This window comes from Cervus canadensis, chromosome 21 (assembly GCF_019320065.1).
Source record: "Cervus canadensis isolate Bull #8, Minnesota chromosome 21, ASM1932006v1, whole genome shotgun sequence".
NCBI lineage: Eukaryota > Metazoa > Chordata > Mammalia > Artiodactyla > Cervidae > Cervus > Cervus canadensis.
This window is the reverse complement of record NC_057406.1, coordinates 29,205,444-29,223,958: the sequence shown is the minus strand read 5'-3', so window position 1 is coordinate 29,223,958 and position 18,515 is coordinate 29,205,444. Positions and strand designations below refer to the sequence as shown.

General features: G+C 38.7%; 1 long non-coding RNA gene across 1 annotated transcript in view; it reads left to right on the top strand.

Moving 5' to 3' along the window:
- Nucleotides 1-12,374, top strand: part of LOC122423789 — a 119,602-nt gene extending 107,228 nt beyond the window's left edge. Inside the window, exon 3 of the long non-coding RNA XR_006264220.1 lies at nucleotides 11,834-12,374. This is a non-coding gene — a long non-coding RNA (uncharacterized LOC122423789). The remainder of the gene's footprint in view (nucleotides 1-11,833) is intronic.
- Nucleotides 12,375-18,515: the final 6,141 nt, after the last annotated feature.

The following is an 18,515-nucleotide window of genomic DNA, read 5'->3' as shown; positions in this document are numbered from 1 at the left end:
TATTGCTAGATATATATTTTAAACCATAGAAATAACCTCCAAAAAAGAAAGCCAATGTCTTTCAACAAGATACAACATATTTTCAGGGAAATATTTTAAAATGTTTAAGGTTTTTATACTGGTGAAAATATTCACTCATCATGTCTGACTCTTTGTGACCCCATGGACTATATAGCTTGCCAGGCTACTCTGTCCATGGAATTCTCTAGGCAAGAATACTAGGATGGGTATTCATTCCCATGACCTACTTTCTTTAATGGTATTTGGTACAGATAAAGAATACACAGGAGTAAATGAATGTCTGGACTCTTAAAACTAAAAAAATATTTCTGAGTTAATGTAAAGAAGCCCTAGTATATTTTGCCCATGGGTAATTCCATGCAATCATGTCAAAATCTCAACTGGATTTTCCTTGTGTTATATTTTTTGCTAGACACTATAAAACTCACATGGAAATACAAAGGACATTAAATAGTCAAAACTATTTCAAAAAGAACAAACCTGAAGGACTTAAGCTACTTGATTTCAAAACTTATTATAAAGTTATGGTAATCTAAGACGCTGTGGCACTGGCATCAAGAAAGACAAGTATATGAATGAAATAGGACAGATGGTCCAGAAATAGACCCACACTTATATAAATGTTTTTTGACAAAGAAGCAAAGGCAATTCAATGCAGAAAGGATAGGCTTTTCAACAAATGGTGATTAAACATTTAGAAATCCACATGCAAAAAGATGGACTTAGATCCTGTCTAGTGCCATATACAGCATATTAAAAAGCAGAGACATTACTTTGCCAGCAAAAGTCCATCTAGTCAAAGCTATGGTTTTTCCAGTAGTCATGTATGGATGTGAGAGTTGGACTATAAAGAAAGCTGAGTGCCAAAGAATTGATGCTTTTGAATTGTGGTGTGGAGAAGACTCTTGAGAGTCCCTTGGACTGCAAGGAGACTCAACCAGTCCTTCCTAAAGGAAATCAGTCCTGAATATTCATTGGAAGGACTGATGCTGAAGCTGAAACTCCAATACTTTGGCCACCTGATGTGAAGAACTGACTCATTGGAAAAGACCCTGATGCTGGGAAAGATTGGGGGCAGGAGGAGAAGGGGATGACAGAGGATGAGATGGTTGGGTGGCATCGCCGACTCAATGGACATGAGTATGAGTAAGCTCCGGGAGTTGGTGACAGACAGAGCGGCCTGGCGTGCTGTGATTCATGGGATCACAAAGAGTCGGACATGATTGAGCAACTGAACTAAACTGAACGGGGTGCCATATAAAAAAATTAACACAACACACTGGGTCATAGACTTCAATGCAAAACCCAATACTATAAAATTTATGGAAGAAAGCATAGAAGAAAATCTATGTGTCCTTGGATTTTCAAAGGTTTCTTAGGATACCAAAAAAACATATATGTATATAAACTAGACTTAAAATTAGGTACCTCTGTTCCTCAAAAGACACTTTTAGGATCAATAAAATCACAAGCCACATAACCACATTGGGAGAAAAGATTTTCAAATTTTAAAAAGTAGGCTAAAAATCTGAACACATAAGACACCAAAGAAGAACTAAAGAGTGGCATGGTATGCTGAATAATGGCTTCCACAAATTTATCCCTGTCCTAATCTCTGGAATCTGTGGGTGTTTTCTTGTGTGTGCTCAGTCACTCAGTCATGTCCAACCCTTTGCGATGCTACAGACTATAGCCCACCAGGCTTCTCTGTCCATGGGGATTCCCAGGCAAGATTACTGAAGCAGGTTTCCATTTCCTTCTCCAAAAGATCTTCCAGACCCAGTGTTGAACCCCTATCTCCTGCATTGGCAGGTGGACTCATTACCACTGAGCCAATCAATCCACTAGTGGATTCCTGACCACTAGTTGGGGAGAAAAAAAAGACTTTGTAAATGTGAGTAAATTAAGATTCTTGAGATGCGGAGATTATCCTGGTTTATCTGGGTGGGCCCTAAATTCAATCAGGTGTGCCATATCAGAGGAAAGCTGATGGCTTTGACCACAGACAAGAAGAAGGCCATGTGACAGAAGCAGAGGGAAGCAGAGTCAGAGAGAGAAGATGTTGTGTCATGGCTTTGAAGATGCAGGAAGGGACCATGAGCCAACGAATTCATGGTATTCATCTCTAGATGCTGGAAAGGGCAAGAAATTGTATTCTCCCCTAGAATTTCTGCTAAAACCTTGATTTTAATTTAGTAAAACTGATTTCAGATATCTAGCCTCCAGAACTGCAAGAGAAGAACTTTCTGTTATTTCAAGCCAATGAGCTTGTGATAATTTATTATAGCAGCCATAGAAATGTAACACAGTGTATAAAAGCACATGAAATGATGCTCATCGTCATGAGGGAAATAATTAATAAACCAAGCATATCAAGTGTTGATGAAAATATGAAGGGACTAGACCTCACACACAGATGGGGGGAAATGTAAAACGGTACAACTACTTTGAAAAATGGTTTAGTGGTTTCTTTAAAAGTTCATAAATACACAGCATATGATGCAGTCATCCAAATCCCAGGTATGTACTCAAGAGAAAAGAAAGTAAGCTTCCATGCATAGACTTGCATGTGAATGTTCATAGCAACATTATTTGTAATATCCCCAGACTGGAAATGGCCCATAAAGAGGTAAATGGATTTAAAAAAAAATAAATAAAATAGCAGTCTATCCATACAATGGAATGAAACTCAGCAGTAAGAAGAAATGTACAAATTAAACATGAAGAAACATGCAAGCATCTCAAAATCATTCTGAGTGACAGACCTAAAAGAAAGTACATACTGCAAGATTCTATTAAACAGAACTGTAGAAAATCAAAACTAATCAACAGTGACAGAAAGCAAAGAAGTGTCTGCCTGGGAAGAAGGCATGGGAGGGACAGATAGGATGGCTTTCCAAGGGGCAGGAGGAAACTCTGGGTATGACCAATGGTTTCATATATACTGGGTTGGCCAAAAATTTTGTTTGGAGTTTTCCACAAAATGGTACAGAAAAACCTGAATGAACTTTTTGGCCAAATCAATATATTCATATCAAAACTCACCAAATTGTATGTGTATGCAGTTTATATTTATTGTATATCAACTATACTTCAGTAAAACTATTAAAATTAATCAATAAAAGAATATTTTTGATTATCTATTTTCAGTCTAGGAGCTGGATCTAAATTCTAAATCCATTGACTGTTAATGTTGAGGGCATGTGTTTTCACAAAGCATATATCTCCAAAAGATTTTAGATGCTTAAACTTGACTAGTTTGATTTAGAGTCAAGTTGACAATATCATATATTATGTCTTAGTGAACTTTGCTTCCATGATAAAATAATATCCTATATAGAACATTTATTGATTAACACATAATATTTAGTTTTCCAAGTCTATAAAACTACTTGAGGGAGAAAAAAAATGGCTCAGTTTAATTGAAAAAGAGGGTATGAGTTGTAATATCCATGAGGCACCTAGCATGTGAATAAATGGTAGAACTATAATAAAGATGTAGAAGCCTAAGGAAAATCAATATAAAATATAATTCTGCAAAATATTTAAACATATAAAAATGAGTCACTTAGTTTCTAGTCCACTGTAAATTCTAGTATTTCTGAACTATCTTTATTTTTAAGTTATTTATAAAAAATAACAAGTCACTTATAAAAAGTTATTTTTATTTATAAAAACATTTGCGGAGTTCCAACATATGTTTAAACACATTATTTTGCTTCTAAGCCCTGAAAAGTGAAAAAAGTCCTGAACTTAAAGAAGTAGACATGTAAGGAAGTGAATTTGTACATTTAAGAAAAAAGAAAAAGGTAAACTGGACTATGAATGAATGGTAGGACAGCTACCTGGAAGTACTTCCTGAGGGTAAAAGAATCATGGAATGGGTATTAAAAGTGGAAGTCATGATTAAAGCTCACTCTTTAGGTTAATTAATTTATTTATTAATATTTATTTTATTTATTTGGCTGCACTGCCTCTTAGTTGCATCATCTGGGATCTTTAGTTGCGACCTGTGAATTCTTAGTTATGGCTTGTAGGTTCTAGTTCCCTGATCAGGGATCGAACTGGACCCCTGCATTGGGAGCTTAGAATCATAGCCACTGGACCACCAGGAAGTCCCACTTTGGGTTAATTTTTTAAAAATTGAATTTTCTTCTTATGTCATATAATACTACTACTAATAAAATGAAATATTAAAAGGACCACTGCCCTATTCCCTCCCTCTATATTCCTAAGTGGTGTGTTTTCCCCAACATGGGTAGAATCTAGGTACCCAATTCATGTGGCCAGGTCATGGCTGCCAACTCTCATAAAGTTACTGGGTTTCAAACCAAGTCCACACAGTTCAAAAAACATTCTTTTAGATTAATAGTAAGCATGTAATGTAAACATTTAAACCATTTGTGCAGATTCACTTGTCAAACAGCAAACTCAATACCAATGTACATAAGAGAAAATAAAGCCATCCACAGCTTGCATTTCCTTTATAAAAGTATTTCACTAAACACTATATTGTTAACTGAAAATTGAAATTTGTAGAGTAGTATACCATCTCTATTTTAAAAGTACATGCATATGTACTTAAATCTTTGATAACCTAAGAATTAAAAGAAGCAAGGAAAATACTTTTTCAGGCTATAAGATGTGTAGCAAATATCCAAGCTGTCTCAGGGTCTGCTTGCAGTACATACTAACAGGTTTATTATTAACTTTTTTTCTACAAAGAAAAGTGCACCTGTTCATTTCTCTTAATTCTGATGAATAACTTGCTGACCTGAAAGATGTTAAGCCCTGTGTTAAAATGAAGACTCTAGAGAACTGGCATATCTTGGATGTGAGAATGCAAACCTTTTCTACATTATCCCATCAGCTCTGACAGGCTCTGTTAGGTCTCAGACTTAAGTCTTTCCAAGTCAGCTAAGAGCATTAAAAATGGACACAGGAACCTTAGCATCTAGTACTGAGTTTAAAGATCAAGACCAGGACTTCCCTGGTGGTCCAGTGGTTAAGCATCTACCTGCCAATGCAGGGGATATGGGCTCCATTCCTGATTCTGGAAGATGATACATGCTATGGGGCAACTAAGCCTGTGTACTCCAACTACTGAAGCACCCGTGCTCTGGAACAAGAGAAGTCACTGCAATGAGAAACCCATGATGGCAACTAGAGAAGAGCCCTTGCTTGCCACAATTAGAGAAAGCCTGTGTACAGCAGTGAAGATTTGGTGCAGCCAAAAATTAATAAATAAATAAATTTTAAAATTATAAAAATAAAAAATTAATATCATTTCTAAGAATCATGGCTCATTTGTCGTTGCTCAATGGGGCCACTGACTTTTTCAGATCAGAAGGAAATTAAAGGTGCAACTCCACGAATAGCTGCCACACCCTCCTTTAAGACACAGTTAAAATCAGTGAAGCCAGATGGCTTAAAGACTGTGGGGACAGACAACGCTTCTTATTTCTCTTTTTTGCATCATCTTCCAAGCTGTAAACTCTCTGTTTAGCTATCCTCTCTTCTGTTCTAACACCCCTCGTGTGTTGGCCTTCCTTTTTGCCAACTCAGATTTCCACTCTGTTCCTTCTCCTAGACCCTTGGTTTTATTCTCTGGAACTTTGAACTTGTGAAAAAAAAAAAAAGTTCTATCTTCACAAGCTACATCAAAGTTCCATTTTCTTTCTTTCCTCAATGGAAACCTCTCTCTGCCCACACAGCCGCAGGAGAGGCAGGCATGCACCTTCAGAACCTTTCAAAGAAGAACTTACTGACCAGTTGGGAGTATGATGAAATACTCCCTACAAGCTGTCAGTACTCTCCTCATTGGCAATAGCTAAAGAGAGTCTGCTCATCTAAAGTCACCCCTTTCTTTTTCATATAATTTATTTGTTTTTAATTGCAGGATAATTGCTTTAAATACTGTGTTGGTTTCTGCCATACATCAACATGAATCAGCCATAAGTATACATATGTCCATATACCCCCTCCCTCAAGCTCCCTTCCATCTCCCACCCCATCCCACCCCTCTAGGTTATCACAGCACTGGGTTTGAGCTCCCTGCATCATACAGCAAATTGCCACTGGCTATCTATTTTACATATGGTAATGTATATGTTTCCATGCTACTCCTTTCGTTCACCCCACCCTCCCCTTCCCCTACTGGGTCCACAAGTCTATTCACTATGTCTGGGTCTTCACTGCTGCCCTGTATATAGGTTCATCAGTACCATATTTCTAGATTCTATATATATGTGTTAATATATGATATTTGCTTTTCCTCTTTCTGACTTACTTCACTCTGTATAATAGGCTCTAGGTTCATCCACCTTATTAGAATTGACTCGTGTTCTTTTTTTATGGCTGAGTAATATTCTGTTGTATATATGTACCAAAACTTCTTTATCCATTCATCTGTTGATGGATAGGATGGACATGGTTGCTTCCATGTCCTAGCTATTATAAACATTGCTGCAAAGAACATGGGGTACATGTGTCTTTTCTAATTATGGTTTTCTCAGGGTATTTGCCCAGTAGTGGGATTATTGCTAGAGAAAACTTGAGAGTCCCTTGGACTGCACACCGCTCAGAATTACATCATCAAAAAATCTACAAACAGTAAATCCTTTCTTGAGGACAGGCTGCATCTGGTTGCTAAATGAGGTAGGAGTACAAAGGCCAGCTAATTTGATCCTGATCTAGGATACTCTGAGGGGCTAGCCTCACTCAAACACTCCCTGCAGATTTAATAAAATTGTGTCAGCTCTGCCTTGCAATTTCTTCCTCTGCCGAATTCAGCTTCTTCCTTTTCCCCTTCACAGGGGTTAATTCCTAATTTAAAAAATTGCCTTTTCACCTCCATCTCAGTGTGTGCTTCCAGAGACCTCAACATGTGATCGTTGGTATTAGTAGTGGTCCAACAAGCAATCAATAAGATCAATAATAAACTCAACATTCAAAAAACTAAGATCATGGCATCCGGTCCCAACACTTCATGGCAAATAGATGGGGAAACCATGGAAACAGTGACAGACTTTTTTTTGGGGGGGAGGGGGGCTCCCAAATCACTGCAGATGGTGACTGCAGCCATGAAATTAAAAGACGCTTCCTCCTTGGAAGAAAAGCTATGACCAACCTAGACAGCATATTAAAAAGCAGAGACACTACTTTGCCAAAGAAAGGCCCATACAGTCAAAGCTATGGTTTTTCCAGTAGTCCTGTATGGATGTGAGAGTTGGACTATAAAGAAAGCTGAGCACCAAAGAATTGATGCTTTTGAAATGTGGTATTGGAGAAGACTCTTGAGAGTCCCTTGGACTGCAAGGAGATCCAACCAGTCGATCCTAAAGCAGAGCAGTCCTGGGTGTTCATTGGAAGGACTGATGCTGAAGCTGAAACTCTAATACTTTGGCCACCTGATGCAAAGAACTGACTCCTTAGAAAAGACCCTGATGTTGGGAAAGATTGAAGGCAAGAGGAGAAGGGGACGACAGAGGATGAGATGGTTGGATGGCACGACCAACTTGATGGACATGAGTTTGAGCAATCTCCAAGAAATGGTGAAGCCTGGTGTGCTGCAGTCCATGGGGTCGCAAAGAGTAGGACACTATTGAGTGACTGAACTGAACTGAAGATCAATAAGATGGGATGTGGGATCTGATCATTTATCTGGCTGATGATGAGAAGTCCTGATGGCAGATGGAACACACAGCTCCTGGCACAAAGTGGCCTCCCAATTGTTAAAAGTGTCACTAGTTGTAAATTGGAAGGCTGTAACAGTGGAAGGGACTGTGAATCTGGGAATGAATGAATGAATGCTCACTCATTGGCAGCACCTCAAACTCCACCTCAGTGTCTGGTCCATCTCCAAACCTACATTAGCAGTTCCCCCTTTGGACATTTGCATGGAAGCTGTCTACTCCCTCTGAGTGCCACTTTGTCTGTGCAAAAGTAACAGTATCTTGGTGGTTTCTACGGTGAGGTTGAAAATTTCGTTGATGGTAATGCCAAAGAGTTGTCTATTCACATAATTTCACTCAGAATGAGAGAAAAATGACATCTTTGCAAGGTCAAGGGTACTATCAGGAGGATAATAAAACTTCAGAACGGTAGAAAGTGAAAATCACTTACTCGTGTCTGACTCTTTACAACCCCCTGGACCATATAGTCCATGGAATTCTCCAGGCCAGAATACTGGAGTTGGTACCCTTTCCCTTCTCCAAGGGATCTTCCCAACCCAGGGAATGAACCCAAGTCTCCCACATTGCAGAGTGATTCTTTACCAGCCACAAGGGAAGCCCAGTACAGTAGAAGCTGAACTATAATCCTGTGTCTAAGTTCATGTGCAAAATGCAGAAATGAATAGGAACATCTGCTTGACAGGCAAGGAGAAAGAGATTTTTTTCCCTGGTTCATGCAACAAAGGAGACACAGATATAAAGAATAGACTTTTAGACTCAGTGGGAGAAGGCAAAGGTGGGGTGATTTGAGAGAGTAGCATTGAAACATGTACATCACCATATGTAGAATAGATGACCACTGCAAGTCTGATGCATGAAGCAGGGCACCAAAAGCCGGTGTTCTAGGACAACACACAGTGGGATAGGGTGGGGGGATTCAGAATGGGGGGGGACACAAGTATACCTGTAGCCATTCATGTTGATGTATGGCAAAACCCATTATAATATTGTAAAGTAATTCTCTTCCAATTCAAATAAATTAATTAATTTAAAAAATAATCTTAAAAAGAGTGAAAATGAAAGATGGGGTGTGTTGGTGTCTAAGGAGAATGACTTCATGTAATATGTTACTCCCTCAAAGAAATCTGCTTTGAAGACTGACATTATTCTTTAAGGATTGTGGAAATAATTTGTGCTTCCTTTTAATGTGAAACCTTTTGTAAACTGGAATTATGAGAGTCTAGCTTTATTCAGGTTATTCCAGAGTAATTCTCATTCAAGATTTTAGACCTGCAGTTAAGTATTCAGTTATATCTCAGAATGAAATATACAAGCTAAACTGGATCCAGGAGTAAATTTTAAGTCTGATTATCAAACTGAAGAAAAATGGTGTAAATAACTGTGGTCAACAGACCCAAGCCATCATGGTTCCTGGAATACACAGAAAATCATTATGGAGATCCTACCACAATCTGAATTACAATTTCATAATTCTTAGTTCCGAACCAGCTGTTACAGAGGAAATACTAGACAGATAGCATTTTAAGGATTGACTAAATTGAGGAAGTGTTAAAAATTTCCTCATTACATCATCATCTAAAAATTGCTTTACAGTCTAACTGCAACAACCTCTGAAATTCCTAAGAAACTGTTTTCCCATCTATAAGGAAAGAAGAGGTTGACGGCAGATGTGCTGAGAAATTTATCTTTCTCAACAGAAAGTCAAAATATGCTGGATTTTCTTTTTTTTACTGCTTCTGTAGGCTTTACAATTTTGCAAGCTGTGGAACATTAAGTATACTGTCTCTCTAACACTGGAGAAATATATGGAGGTACTGTGCCAGGGTTGGTAGAATAATAACTATGATTAGAGCATGCTGCTAAAATGGAATAAGGATGCAAGTCCTCCTTCACAAGTTCCCTCTTGGTTACCACCTACAGACAGAGCTAAACAAACTGCCTTGATAACAAATCCCTGGTTCCACACAGAGAAACAATGTATTAAGTCTCAGACAATCAGGACAATCCCATTTACTTTTCCAAATGCCCAGTTTCCCAGCTTGCCTTGCAGCCAAGGTGACCATGAGTCTCAGTCACCATCAATGAGATGCAAGGGACATATGGAAGGAGGGAAACAGATGTAACCAGGTTTATAGATTTTATAGCAGAAAACTGAAGGAGTTCTCAAATGAGAGCGCTCCCATTCTTCACATACTAAACTGTAAGTGCAAATGGTGAGTATGCAAACATCTGAAAAATTGAAAAACAATGAACATATTTTCTCTGTGAAGTGAAAAGTAAAAATTCATCTGCAGAACAGGATGGGGGTGACAAGAGGGTCATGTATTTGAAGGAAGTGTAAAGCTTCTATATAACCCTTTAAATTTTGTGTCCAGTGCTGGTCCAAGTTCTATTCATTCTATGGAGCATCACTCCTTTGCATCTCTTACTTGTGTATATGGCCACTCTGGGAAGCCAGATCCCACTTTCAGCATTGATGTGTTTCATTTGATTTGGAAAGTGGGGCTTCCCTGATAGCTCAGCTGGTAAAGAATCTGCCTGCAATACAAGAGACCCTGGGTTGATTTCTGGGTCAGGAAGATCCTCTGGAGAAGGGATAGGCTACCCACTCCAGTATTCTTGGGCTTCCCTGGTTGCTCAGATGGTAAAGAATCGGCCTGCAAAACCCAGGAGACCTGGGTTCCCTGGGTTGGGAAGATCCCCTGGAGGAGGGCATGGCAACCCACACCAGTATTCTTGCCTGGAGAATCCCTATGGACAGAGGAGCCCAGTGGGCTACAGCCCACAGGGTCACAAAGAGTTGGACATGATTGAGTGACTAAGCACAGCAGAGTGACAGATGAAGCAGAGCCAGGTGGGTCCAGTGAGGTCATATTCAAGTATCAAAAACACTATTACTTGCACTCTAGTGGGCTTGATGGAGGCTGTGTCAAAGCCCAGAACTCATTTAGAGAGGCTGAAACAGGTGGCAATATTAGTGGAGGAGGTAAATCGGAAGGCAGTTGGAGCTCTCTATCCAGCAGGCAACTAGGACTCAGAGGATAACGGGTGAAAGCATATCTGGAGGGATGCAAAACCAGATGTAAAACATCCTATTTTCATTAACCCAGCCATCAGCCAAGTCTGATATAACCATACAACTTCATCTAGAGTTGTTGTAAAGAGATGTAAAAGGCAGGGAAAGAAGTGAAGGGAAGCGTAAAAGAAGGGAAGGTTAAAAGAACAGAAAGAAATCATGCCACATGATTACTCCTGTTCCACAGATGCCCTCATGCAGACAGCAGCATAGAAATCCAGGAGGTCCGGAATTCATTAATTTAGGACAAGATCAGAACTAAAATCAATAGTTATCTGGTCCCACCAGAGTGAGAGTGGGGTAGATAGAACACGTAACTTAGAGGAATTGTAGTCAAAGGTGAATTTAGCCAATCTCCCAAATTCTTCCTAAATGTTAGGTGAAGGAGGGGTATGATACCACTTGGTTTCTAATTAATAAGCAGTAAGAATATCAGAATAAACAATCTCAACTCTGCTTAATTTCCAAAGGGACAGACAAGGTACCACTTTTTTAAAAACCATCCTCTGAATGTTAAAGAGTCGGACACGACTGAGCAACTTTCACTTTATTGGATTTCATGGGGATTCTCTCATTCACATGAGAGATTCTTTGTGGCCCCATGGACTTCCCAGGCTCCTCTGTTCATGGAATTCTCCAGGAAAGGAATACTGGAGCCATTTCCTTCTCCAGTGGATCTTCCTGACCCAGGGATGAAATCTGAGCCTTCTGCATTGCAGGCATGCTCTTTACCGTCTTTAGCCACCAGGGAAGCCCAAGAATAAAGAATCTCAATTATATTCAGTTTCCAGAGGGACAGACAACATACCATTTTAAAAAATCATGCTCTGGATTCATAGAGAATCTTTCATTCATATGTCTGCACATTGCTACTGGCCCTTATTTTTTTTTTCTCTGAACTCTTCTCCTTCTCTGTAGCTGAGATAATCTTTTACAGAGGGAGAGAAAACATAAAAGAAAAGACTAGTTCTCCAGTTCATGCTCCATTAGATAGTGTCATTTGAACATATAAGCTAAATTTATGGCACTTTTGTTCTCCCAGGGGAGTTGCCTTCTCTGAAGCTGTGGACCATCATCCATTTCCCTACCAGACTGAGAGCACAGGTGGCTGCTTCCAGCCAGGTAGGAACCAGCACATCAGTTAATACTCTGAAGATGGCTGCAGCATGAGATTTTATTTAGCCACCATCTTTCTTCATTATATCTTGCTATTTCTCTCCACTCCTGTCCCACAGCTTCTACAGGTGCAATTGAGATTTGAAGTAAAATACACAGTTTATTTATTCCTGTCAACATCATCTTTCTCGTACAGATAAAGCATCTTCATTTCTAGAATATTGTTTTGAGACTTACTCATATTTATGAGATCACTCAGACTTGTGTCATCTACAGATCTTAACCTAAACAAAGACATTCTCTTCCAAAGGAAGATTTACAAGACGTCTGCCTAGAGGAAGTGAGATGCTCCAGATGACCCCTGAAAATCCCTGCCAGGTTGTGTTTTGAATTTCCCATAACATTTCATTACGTAAAACAGACCCATTAGCTGTGTTTACTCAGGCACATGGAACAAAATTGAGACAATTACCTAAAATCCACTGTAACTTTTCTGTCAATGTTATTAAAGAAAAAGTGGGAAATGAGCTTGAGTTATCCAGGGTGTTTATTTCCATTGATCAAAGTCATAAAATAATTATTTCATTTTACGCTGCCAGATTAGTTATAAGTTCCTGACAGTTTTTATCTTAGAATAGACTGAAAGGGAAGCATAGTAAAATGCTGTAAAAACTGACATCTGCTATGTTAGTTTTTAAATAAGGATCCATTAAGGGTCCCTTATTTAAAGTGAAAAAGCACTTCCAAAAACTCAGAATTTTTAAAGTGTAAGTTAGATTACTGAGGCTACAAAAACTTATTCAGTGATTAGTGACCAAGAAATGATCATTAAAATAATACTAACTTTGTACCATAAAATAATAAAATGGCAAGTACCCTTTCTACCAGGGTCAAGTGAAAGAGACATTTTGAAACATTGCTTAGAATGACTGAAAACTTACCCATGAATTTATTAATGAAATTTACCAAGGGAATGGGAACACAAAAGACCCTTAATAGTCAAGGCAATCCTAAGAAAGAAAAACACAGCTTTAGGAATCAGATTCCCTGACTTCAGACTATACTACAAGGCTACAGTCATCAAAATAGTATGGCACTGGCATAAAAAGAAAAATAGAGCACAATGGAAAAGGATAGAAGGTCCAGAAATAAACTCACACACTTATGGTCAACTATGACAACTATCTATGACAAAGGAGGCAAGAATATACAATGGAGAAAATACAGTCTCTTCAATAAGTGGTACCAGGAAACCTGGGCAGCTACATGTAAAAAAATGAAATTATAACTCTCTCTCAAACCATATACAAAAATAACCTTGAAATGGATCAAAGACCTATATGTAAGACTGGACACTATAACACTGTTAGAGGAAAACATAGGCAGAACACTTAGACATTAACCACAGCAACATCTTTTGTTGATCCACCACCTAGAGTAGTGAAAATAAAAACAAAAGTAAACAAATGAAACCTAATTAAAATTAAAAGCTTCTACACAGCAAAGGAAACTACTGAATGTAAACAAAGCAAAAAGACAACCCACAGAATGGGAGAAAATATTTACAAACTAAGCGATTGACAAGGGATTAATCTCCAAAATACACAAACAGCTCATACAACTCTATGTCAAAAAACAAACAACCCAATTAAAAAATGGGCAAAAAAAAAAAAAAAAAATGGGCAGAAGATCTATACAGACATTTCTCCAAAAAAAGACATACAGATGGCCAAAAAGCACATGAAAGATGCTCTCCATCACTAATGATCATAAAAATGGAAATAAAAACAAATGAGGTTCTACCTCACACAGGTCAGAGCAGCCATCATCAGAAAGTCCACAAGCAATGAAAGCTGGAGAAGGTGAGGGAAAAAAAGAACCCTTCTACACCATTGGTGGGAATGTAAACTGGTACAACTATTATGAAGAACAACATAGAGATTCCTTAAGAAGCTAAAAACAGGACCACCATATGATCCAGCAATCCTACTCCTGGGCATATAACCTGAGAAACCTATAATACTAACAGGTATATGCACTTCAATGTTCACTGCACTGTTTACAATAGCCAAGACATGGAAGCCACCATGTGACTTGAGGAGGAATGGGTAGAGAAGATGTGCTACATATATCATATACATATAGTGAAATATTACTCAGCCATAAAAGGAATGCAATAATGTCATTTGCAGCAACTTGGATAGACCTAGAGATTATCATAGTGAAGTAAGTCAAATAGAGAAAGACAAATATGATATGTATTTGATATCACATATGATATCACTTATATGTGGGATCTTAAAAAAAATGGCACAAATGAACCTATTTATAAAACAGAAATGGAGTCACAAATGTAGAAAACAAACTTATGGTTACCAGGAGGAAAGGAGGATGAGTGATAAATTGGGAGACTGGGCATGACATAAACATACTACTATACATATAAAGTGAAAGTCACTCAGTCATGTCCAACTCTGCAACCCCAGGGACTATACAGTCCATGGAATTCTCCAGGCAAGAATATTGGAGTGGATAGCCATTCCTTTCTCCAGGGGATCTTCCCAACTCAGGGATCAAACCCAGGTATCCCACATTGCAGGCAGATTCTTTACCAGCTGAGCCACCAGGGAAGCCCTATATATATGTACTATATATAAAGTAGATAACAAATAAGGACCTACTGTATAGCACAGGGAACTCTACTCAGTATTCTTTAATAACCTACGTGGGAAAAGAATCTAAAAAAGAGTTGGATATATGTATATGTATAACTGATTTAATTTGCAATACAGCAGAAAGCAACATAATACTGTAAGTCAGCTATACTCCAATAAAAAGTTTAAAAAAATTAAATTTATCAAGGGAAACACAAGATAATTCTCATGATAGGAAAAAAGAAAATAATGTAAATACCAAAAAAATTAGACTACTATGATTTGAGAAAGTGATTTAAGACAAAACCTAATTTTTCTTTTTCCATGGTTGATATAGTATCAAGTCACAAACCATGCTCATCATAATTTTCTATATATGGTACTAGCAAGGCTATTTACTTTCAGCCAAAGATCAGGAAACATTCCATGGCAATGAGATCTCTTAATCTGTGAAACATTATCTCAGGGAAAATGGTAGAGTCACTTTCACTGGCCACTCACTGTTTACTTAAAAATTAGAGTGGACAAAATATGATAAGATATATCATGGGAAGCAAATTCAGTTTAAAGAGAGAGGTAAGAGATTTAAAAGATTAAAAATGAAACAACTGCTGCTCAGTGCCCATTCTGTGGGGGGAAAAAATCATTTTAACACACTTCTTTAATATTCATAGCCACTCTGGGAAAGGATGCTATGAACATTTTGCAGATAAGAAAACTGAAGCTAAGAGCAGCTTGCTAAAATCAAGAGTTGTGAGTGACAGAGCTGGGGACTTGACCCAGGTCTGTCTTATACCCTGATGGTTAATTTTATGTGTCAATATAACTAGGGCATAGGATGGCCACATCATTTAATTAAACATTATTCTGGGTGGGTCTGCAAATGTTATACGGAATAATATTTTATCCGAGAGGATGAACAAAACAGATTGCCCTCCCCAGTGTGGGCGGGTCTCATCCAATCTGTTTGAGGCCTGAACAGAACAGAAGATGGACTAAGAAAGAATTTGTTCCATTTTTCAGCTGGGATATTGGTCTTTTGCACTTGGACTGGAACTTACACCATGAGCCTCTCATGAGTTTGTAGAAGGCAGATTGTGGAACTACTCTCCTGAGTTTGTAGAAGGTAGATTGTGGAACTTCTCAGCCTCTATCATCATATGATCCTATTTCTTAAAGTAAATCATATATGCACACACGTGTGTGTGTGTGTGTGTGTATGTGTGTGTGTGTAGGGATATAGGATGTAGTTCAGTTCAGTTCAGTCACTCAGTCACGTCTGACTCTTTGCAACCCCATGAATCCCAGCACGCCAGGTCTCGTATATATATATGGCTTCCCTGATGGCTCAGTGGTAGAGGATATACCTGCAATGAAGGAGACTCAGGTTTGATCCCTGGGTCAGGAAGATGCCATGGGAAAGGAATTGGCAACCCACTCCAGTATTCCTCTTGGAGAATTCCATTAACAGAGGAGCCTGGTAGGCTAAAGTCCATGGGATCACAAGAGAGTTGGACGTGACTCAGCAACAAAACAACATCCTATGGTCCAGTGGTTAAGACTCTGCTTTCACTAGAGGGTGCATGAGTTTGATCCCTGGTCGGAAAACATGCCATGCACCTTGGCCAAAAATTTTTTTACAAAATTTAAAAAAAAAGTTAGCAATAATAATTTTCATTATTGTTATTTAATTAAAATAACTAAGGTAATATTTGAAGGGATGGAAATCAGAGGAAGTAGAAGTGATTCATTCTGAAAAAAAGATGGAAGAAGTAGAAGATGTGACTAAACGCAGAGCCACTTAAGGCATTGTAGTCACTATCTCTAAGAAATCAAAAAGACATCAGCTGTGAATAAAAATGTCATGCTCAGGGACCTGAATAAAGTAGAATAGACTAGAATATGTAATGTCTGCATGGAAAAGGGGACAGAGGTGGAAAGATGGAACTGGATGGGAAAAAAGGAAAAGGATTGGGACTTACCTGGTAGTCTAGTTATTGAGAACCTGCAGGGGATGTGAGGTCGATCCCTGGTCAAGGATTGAACCTTCTGTGGAGATATATGCTATGGAGCAACTACGTGCACATGCTAAAACTACCAAGACTGCACACCCTGAGCCCGTGCTCCACAAGAAGAGAAGCCTGTGAGCTGCAATAGAGAAACCTCTATGTGTCACAACTAGAGAAAAGCCCATACACTGAAAGGAAGACCCAGTCCAGCCAAAAAAAAACCCCAACCAGCCAACAAACAAATAAACAAAAATGAGGAAAAGAATTGTGTTGTGCAGCCCTAGGAGATATGAGATGGGAACAAAGTTTCTGCTTAGATGATATTTGCCACCAACCATCAGCGTCTTGGAAATAGAAAGGAGATGGTTTGATATCTCCTAGGCTGATGACTCAGAGGGCAACAGATGTGATCAAAATAGCAGGAGTAGAAGTAAGAAAAGAGTTGAACTGGAAAGTCAAGGATCCCAAGCTAGGAGGGAGACCAATGAATATAATTGGCACTGATATTGTTGTTAATAGTAATCCTATAAAACTAGGAGATATCAACAAGCTGACTCTAAAATTTATACAGAAAAGCAAAACACCTAGAATAGACATTTAACACTGAAAAAGATGAGCTTCCCTGGTGGCTCAGAGAGTAAAGAATCTGCCTGCAATGCAGGAGACCCTAATTCAATCCTTGGGTTGGGAAGATCCCCTGGAGAAGGAAATGGCAACCCACTCCAGTACTCTTGCCTGGAAAATTCCATGGACAGAGGAGCCTGGTAGGCTGCAATCCATGGGGTTGCAAAGAGTCAGACACTACTGAGTGACTTCATTCTTTCTCTCTTCTTTTTTTTCACTAAAGAAGAAAGAGAGCTCATACTATCTGATCAAGATAGTCATGTTGACACAATAATCAAGATTGCACAGTACAGATAAAAGAAAAGACACATACATCAAACAAGAGAACAGAGCCTAGACATAGATTCACAAAAATATATTCAACTGATCTTTGATGCACTGGTCATAGCAAACACCCTCTTCCAACAACACAACAGAAGACTCTACACATGGACATCACCAGATGATCAACACCAAAATCAGATTGATTATATTCTTTGCAGCCAAAGATGGAGAAGCTCCATACAGTCAGCAAAAACAAGACTGGGACCTGACTGCGGCTCAGATCATGAACTCCTTTTTGCCAAATTCAGACTGAAATTGAAGAAAGTAGGGAAAACCACTAGACCATTCAGGTATGACCTAAATCAAATCCCTTATGATTATACAGTGGAAGTGAGAAATAGATTTAAGGGACTAGATCAGATAGACAGAGTGCCTGATGAACTATGGATGGAGGTTCATGACATTGTACAGGAGACAGGGATAAAGACCATCCCCATGGAAAAGAAATGCAAAAAAGCAAAATGGCAGTCTGAGGAGGCCTTATAAATAGCTGTGAAAAGAAGAGAAGCAAAAAGCAAAGGAGAAAAGGAAAGATATCCCCATTTGAATGCAGAGTTCCAAAGAATAGCAAGGAGAGATAAGAAAGCCTTCCTCAGCAATCAATGCAAAGAAATAGAGGAAAACGACAGAATGGGAAAGACTAGAGATCTCTTCAAGAAAATGAGAGATACCAAGGGAACATTTCATGCAAAGATGGGCTCGATAAAGGACAGAAATGGTATGGACCTAACAGAAGCAGAAGATATTAAGAAGAGGTGGCAAGAATACACAGAAGAACTGTACAAAAAAGATCTTCATGACCCAGATAATCACAATGGTGTATCACTCACCTAGAGCCAGACATCCTCGAATGTGAAGTCAAGTGGGCCTTAGAAAGCATCACTACGAAAAGCTAGTGGAGGGATGAAATTCAGTTGAGCTATTCAATCTGAAGATGATGCTAGTGAAGTGCCTGCACTCACATGTCAGCAAATATGGAACTCAGCAGTGGCCAAAA